The 7,692-nt window shown below is 29.4% G+C and overlaps 1 protein-coding gene across 1 annotated transcript in view; it reads right to left on the bottom strand.

Moving 5' to 3' along the window:
* The window catches only part of LOC122525720 (NAD(+) hydrolase sarm1), a 64,609-nt gene extending 57,743 nt beyond the window's left edge, over positions 1-6,866 (bottom strand). Inside the window, exon 1 of the transcript XR_006305875.1 lies at positions 6,740-6,866. The gene's annotated coding sequence lies outside the window, so the exon portion shown is untranslated. The remainder of the gene's footprint in view (positions 1-6,739) is intronic.
* Between the last annotated feature and the right edge of the window lie 826 nt (positions 6,867-7,692).

Below are 7,692 nucleotides of genomic sequence, written 5' to 3' on the forward strand. Positions count from 1 at the left end.
GCCAAAGAACACAAACGAAGGGGTGTGTCGTTTTGTTTCCGAACGAAAAAGAAGCGAATGCGAAGGATAAAAATAGCTTGGGGAGCGCAACGACCTCGTAACCAAAGCGGAGACAACGTCAAAATCCTTTTAAATCATCCAGGAAGGAGGGCTTTTACGAAGCACTACACGCGCGATTTCCTTTCTTACTTTTCCAAAATTTACTTCTCGATGTTATCTAAAAATTGCAACGATTACAACAAAAAATTTACTATTATTATTAGAAATATTAGATGAAAGAAAAGAAAATCTAAAAACGAAGAATTTGTAGAGCGAGGTAATGTGCATAATATCTTTTGACAATAATTTACTAAAACATATATTCGAATCGACGTGTATGTTTTACTCGGATATACGTGGAACGAAAAGTCACGTTTAATAACGTATCAATTAAAATGTTCAAATGATTATTCATCGTTTCTGTAATATTTAGATTATTTTTGTTCTATTTCCACGAAGATAAAAAAAGGAGGGACATAAAAGTCGTTAATGACCGAGTATTAAAGATTTTTTTCCATACAAATCAGTAAATTATGCATAACGTTATACGAGTTCCTACGATCCTATCTGTTAGATAAAAAAAGAATATTCATTAGTTATTAATTTATCCAACTAACTTTTTAATTTTATCGATACAAAAAAGGTGTTCCTACGTGTATCGGATAACAACTTTACTTTACTTTACAATTCGAATAATAAATAGTTCGGTATCGATGATTGAAAAATAATGTACGAATAATCAATCATCTTGGGTACTTTAAATTGTACGTCTCTTATACGACTCGTTAGATTCCAATATAAGATTAGAAACTCGCGCCAATATCGCATTTGTCAGTCTCGTCTTATTTATTCCGACACTCGTGACACCAGAATTCACTTTAAAAACGATATCACGAAACTCGCGACTTGATATCTTCGATTCGATCGAAATGTAATCACAGATACGTTCTAAGATAATACTTAAGTTAAGTTAATCTCTCAACGAGATCACAAGCAACGAGTCGCAACATGCAAATTTCAACGGTTGTCTAAGATACTTGCATACTTTCTTTTTTATTTCTTCTCTTCTTCTCTTCTTTTTCTTTTATTTTTATTTCTAATAATTTGTCGTCGTGTGCATTACTACTAGTACTACGATAGATTAATTCATGTTCGAACAAATAAATAAATAAATATGACTAGGTAAAGGCAAGCAAAACGCGTCTGTAGAAATAATTTATGCGTACTTTCGCTGCATTGCGAAGAACAATGAGCGTATTATAGACGCCTTGACCTAAACCGCCTCCTCTCTCGTGTACCCTGTTGATCGACTATCCTCCTCTCTCGGTTTTAATATAAATCAAAAATTGCAGTCATAATGATAATATGTTACAATGTATAATGTTTTATTAGAATATGAATCTTGACATATCGACGAAATAAAAATAAATTAATATATTTCATTTTAATAATAGCAAAAAATATATATATATATATAACTTTTCGATTAATTGTATGAAAAATATTAAAACACAAATGAAATTTTTATCCTATGAATTACGAAACGAATTTTAATCTCTAATCTTTGACTGAACGATCACAATAGCTAGACGTTAAACAAAACATATAAAAAATGACAGGATGAATAGTAATTAGTCATAAAAAAAAACGTTAAATGGCATGGTGCAAGTTCGCGTGTGTATCTCTACACGTATATCTATTAGTTTATAGTAGTAAAGACATTGTACGTATTGAATTTCGAAGGAAGAAACTTATCAGCGATCTTCCGACGTCCTCTAAAGGAGTCGCAGACGATCTCATTAATCACTGAAAGAGAGAGAGACGAGTCTCGTTTCGTTTCCTTTCCTTTTTATTTTTTTTTCCTTTCCATTCGTTTCGTTTCGTTTCGTTTCGTTTCGAGATCGTAGGTTGGTAGACTGTAAAAATCCTTCGTCCTGATCTACGGAGGCCTATCGATGTCTCTCACGCCTAAAGAGTCGGCTTGTAAATCACAAGGTAATCTCCATCGAGAGATCGTACTCTCGTACCTACTTTTAGTTTCTATTTATTTCTCTTTTTTCTTTTTTCACTATTTCTTCGCGCTAATCGAAATTAGTTCTTTTTATCTTAACATTTATTTTTTTCTATTATTAACTTTTCTCTCATCTAACTGTAAAGAAATAAAATAAAATAATAACGCGTACACTTTGCGCTATTGAATTTATAATTCCGAAATCTAAATACAAATTATGTTTATACTTTAAAGTAATAAGTTTTCATCCCTTTCTTAAAATAACATTTTAATTAATCTCAAAGACGCTTCGTTAACTATATGAACCGATATATCTTCTTATACTTTTGTTTGTATTTTTTTGTAATGCTTAAATATTAAAATAAATTAGGTGGCGATCGCGTGTTCTTGGTGGTCAAAAAATTGAACATGTGTTCATTAATGAAAATCATTGCATCTCTTTCTCTCTCTCTATCTCTTTCTTTTTTTATTATATTCGAAGGAAAATAAATTAGGTGTCGCGATAATGAATACCTTAAATCGATTGCCAATGAGTTTTACCATCGATTGCTTCATTGGTGTAGACTTTAATTACTCGACTCTTATACTTCTCTCTCTTTCTCTTTCTCTCACTCTTTCTATCTCTTTCTACTTGCTTATTATCAACCCATATAATTGCTTTTTATGCTCGCTGTTATTTATGATATTGTTGGTGTAAGTCTCAACACTTAATGCATTTTAGTTTCAAAGTTGAACGCGATTAAAATATTTACGTAATAAGATCTTCATCAATATTCATGATTTATCAAGAATTGGAATACTTTAAATATTGATTATTTTCTGATAATTTACCAATAACTAATATTAATAAAAATAATAAAAATAAAAATGCTAATTAAATATCTTTGAACGAGATTTCTCGATATAAATTATTTTCATTATTTGTTTTTTATACAAAAAAAAAATATATTAATCAAAAGATACAAAAATGAAATATAAAAATCTTTAAACGAGATTTCTAATAGACCGAAAAATTAACATATTGATAGAATATTAAAAATATCTTAAATGAATCATTTCCAAGGCACGAAGGAACGGAAGTATTTGCATACGAAATTTTTTTTGCACGCGAACCTGCTAATCTCTCTTTAAACTTTCTTTTTTTTTATTTATTTTTTTATTGTTTTATTCGTGAACGAGGTAGTATCGTTTGACGGCATAGTACTCTTGAGAGACGCAAAACATTCGAGAGAAGTCAAATAACGAGTTAAACTGTTATGCGAATATACGGCGCCATCGCTCTTTGCAAAAGCTTTGATATTTTTGTTTCTATTTTATTTACTTTTTCTATATATTTTTTTTCTATGCTCTATGAAACGAGAAGGAAGCAGTAAGAGTCGAGTGTCTAAGCCGACACGAATGTTCTTTAGCACGTTAATAGATAACGTCGTTCGTACTAGTGATTTCTATACACACGCACACAAACATACTGGCATGGAGAAAAAAAGAAAAAAAATAATTTTTTTTAAATTATAAAACTATTTCTTTTAGATTTTTATGCTCGGCCGAGTAAACGTTACTCTTTAACTTTCCTTTCGCTAGAATAACTTTTGCATAATTTTATTCCTGTGAATAGTTGCATGGATTTCTTGAAATTTTCTGTCGTAAACAATTCCATTATTAGATCATTTTTGTTTTTTATTACAAATAATTATTGATTATTTTATTTATTTTTATTGCTTTCTGAGTGTGTGTTTGTGTTATTTAAATTTGTAAAATTCAATCCATTACGAAAAATTATAGATAGCGAAAATGTTTTTCGAAAAGACGACAATGTAATGCGTTAATAAAATATAATTTACTGAGAGAATCCAGTAAAAAGAGTTACATACTTGGTAAATATCTCTCACCAAGGATGACGAAAGGATTTTACGAGACATACGAGTTGCATTAAAGCTAAGAAACATCCTTTGTATAGCCAAGACATTTGCTCAAGGAAAGAGTCCCATTAATGTTAACAAATGAAATTTACGATGATCGTTAAAACCTAGATTTCTCTAGATTTTAAACAACATTATATAAGCACATACGTACTAATACTAGAGCAAAAAAATGGACATTTCTTATCAAGGATTAGAAGAACACGTTCAATCTCATATATTGATTCGTAAAAGGAAACATTTTTGATTCTTGTAGATTTTACAAAAATATAATAAAATAAAATAAAATAAAAAATTCTATTAAAGGATTAGAAGTCCATATATGTGTTTGATCAAGATAAGAAATCATTTTCAAAGGATATCGATTATTCCTGCAATTTTTTAAACACTTTTTAATCTAAATACATGATTAACTCGTAAAAGGAGTTGGAGCCTTTTAAACGTCTTGTAGTAAGATCGTAAAAGTTGTCCTTTGTCGTAATCATGGAGACCATTAATACGATTATTAGCTCGTCATTAATAGCCGAGAAATCTTGGCTATATAATTATGTTTCTTATATATATTTTACTCTATCTCTCTCTCTCTCTCTTTCTCTCTTTTTTTCATATTTTTTTACGGATTCTGTATAAGTATCGCACGATTTAAACAACGATATACAAAGTCTTTATTAACGTCGATGACTCTTCAGATTTATTTCGGTGATATAATGTCAAGACTTGAAAAATAGAAGTAATAATAAAATTTAAATGCGAACGAAATATAAAGGAATGAATTTATATAAGTGTAATATAATATTTGTTTCATTTAAAAAAACGTTTCGTTACCGAGAATATGAGTTCAAATGATTGCAATAATTTGTAAACTATAAGTGGAATAAGCGTTTATTATACTTGAATTATTACCGTATTATTCTCGAAGGCCACGTGCTAATTCCACGAGAATCATATGTCAAAATGTTCGATATATTTAAAATAAAGAGAAAAAGAAGAAAAAGAAAAAGAAATCTTTCAACCTAGTCTATCTCTTAACACTGATTATCTCTTCTTCTCATGGATATCTGCTTTCTAAGCTCTCAGAAGCCAAGGATGGAAAGATTTTTCGCAATCTGCTTCTGGTAATAGATAGATAGATAGATCGTTAGATCTAACGACGCCGATCACGTTGCACAAGAGATCGATAACAGGTTCTCACGTGTGGATTCCACCGTTATTGGCTTCGATTTGTAAGTTGGAACTAACATCAAAAGAGTAAGAGAGAAAGACAAGAGAGTAGAGAAGAGAAATAAAAAAAATATACAAGAAGAAACAAAATGAGAATAAAAATGAAAGGAGAGTGAATAAATCATTTGAATAGTGAGTAACGCGATTAGTCGTTCGTCGAAATCAATTACGATATAATTAGAAAGAAAATTAATTAATTGCAACCGCTTTTTACTGTGTTCATTAATAAAATTAAATTTGGGAATGATTAAGTATGTTTCATAAATATCAAAGTGCTGCCATCTCGTGAAATTCTTGTAGGAAAAATGTGAGACTGTTTTATCGATTTTTTATCCACAAGGCATAATATATAATCTAAATATTATTTCATTCTAATAATCTATTAAAAGTATCTTATATGTATATTATAACACAAATTAACATCACTTTATGTAACAATGATTACAAACATGTAATCTTTCTTTTCATTGTATTACAAATAAAAAAACAAGATCTCTGATGATAATAGATTATTAAATTACGTACACATAATTGCTGTCTCAAATGCAACACTTCCATGATTATAAATGTTCCTTGATAGAACAATTGAAAGATGAAAAATCTGACCTTTTTCCGATGTAGACAGCAAGATATCCCATTGCCCATGATTCAAAGAAATCACAACGAGTTTGAACTAGCAATAAATTCGAAACACCACTACCTCGATCCTTGATCTTTCCGGTAACCTATAAAGTGGTCTACCGTGGCCCGTATAAAACATAGCATCCATCGTTTCATTTTGTCCTCACCAACGAATCTTCTCTTCGACATCATTTCAAAAACCTGTTACTGCGCTTCGAGAAAGTTGACATTTAATGTTCTTCACACTGTCTTCGCACTGTCTTCACACTAATATTCTCACTCACATGCACACGTGCAAAATGAATATTATTCATTCGAAGGAGAAAAGAAGACCTCGACCAATTAGAGCTTCGAAGAATTTGGAATACCTTGCAATACCTTTATTATCATTATTTTTAATAAATCAGAAGAAATAGGCTTAATTATTTATTTGCAATTAAACATTTTCAAAATAAATTTAAGTAAATAATTAATAGAAGTATTATTTTCTAAATATCTACGATCACTATTGCAATTCGTATTATATTAAGACACGAAACGAACGAGTAGAATAAAAACACGTCGAAAAACTAAGATATGAGAAATACAAAGTTTTTAACACGACTGCTAAGAGAGGACGTTATATCAGTATTTCTTTTTCTATCTTTAATATTTGAATACATTTTCAAAATGTAAAGTCACATATTCTATTATCTCTACCTGTTAACATTCTGGCTGATTCATTTCTTAACACTTACGTATAACTTATATTTGTTTAAAATATATTTATAAACAATATAAACATATTTAACGTTTCTTTCTTATAAATGCATCTGCATTATCGACTACTAATTCGTTATACAATAAATCTGACGGCCTAGCATGAGATGTACTTTTTATTTAATCGATAACGTTTGAAAATCTAAGGTAAATTTTTATTTCTTCTTACCAAATTTCAATTCACTTATTATCCATTGCAGCTTCTTCTTCTTCTTTTTCAAGTACCCGTCAATAGAAGTACCGCCATGCTCGTAACAAAAACCGAAAATAAAAAAATGTTAGATGATATATAGAATTTTCAATAATTATATTTAATTTTAAATGTATAAACATGTACGTGTGTGCCTTCAGAAATGCATTTATTTAAAAAAGTAGTCATTTAAAACGTTCAAATAGAAAAAAATCTCAGAGATTTGTTGTTAAATCCAATGATGATCACCTGTAACAAAAAGAAAACTATATTAATCATAAAATCAAGTGATACAATGGCCTGACATATAAATCGTCCAATTCGCAGATGCACTTTTCAATTGAAATTTACTTTTATCAAATCTCTATTTTACGATTGTAAAATAAAATTAAATTAAAACGCGTGATTTTACGTGTACATAAAATGTATGAAAAAAAGAGAAAAGTACAAATATTAAGTTACTACAAAAAATAATATCAATTAATTATTATGAAATGCTTTTAAACTGCAGTATATAAAAAAGAAAAATTGCAAATTTAATAAAATACGATCACAAAGAACAAATATTAAAGACGAAACAAGAGAAGAGAAATTACTGTAACATTTACCGAACGTTATTCAAACTTCAAAATTTAATAATACGAAAATTTTCAAATTTTTGACTCGAATTAACTAAACACATGTGCATCTTTTTGACGATACAGACACGAATTTGGTGTCCCAAGGAGATGGAATGGTCCATCATCTCCAATTACAACTAGAAATTAATGACGAGCAAATAAATAATACAATGGAATATAAAATATGACTAAAGAGCTATTTTCGAAAAGTTCGAACTTATTGTCGAACCTTTGAAAATAACTTAATAGTCTATGTAGTTGCCCTCTTCAGCCACAATTAAGTGGGGGCCTCTTCGGCAATTAGCCTCTTCT

Source organism: Polistes fuscatus, unplaced genomic scaffold (genome assembly GCF_010416935.1).
Source record: "Polistes fuscatus isolate 324 unplaced genomic scaffold, CU_Pfus_HIC Scaffold9, whole genome shotgun sequence".
Lineage (NCBI taxonomy): Eukaryota > Metazoa > Arthropoda > Insecta > Hymenoptera > Vespidae > Polistes > Polistes fuscatus.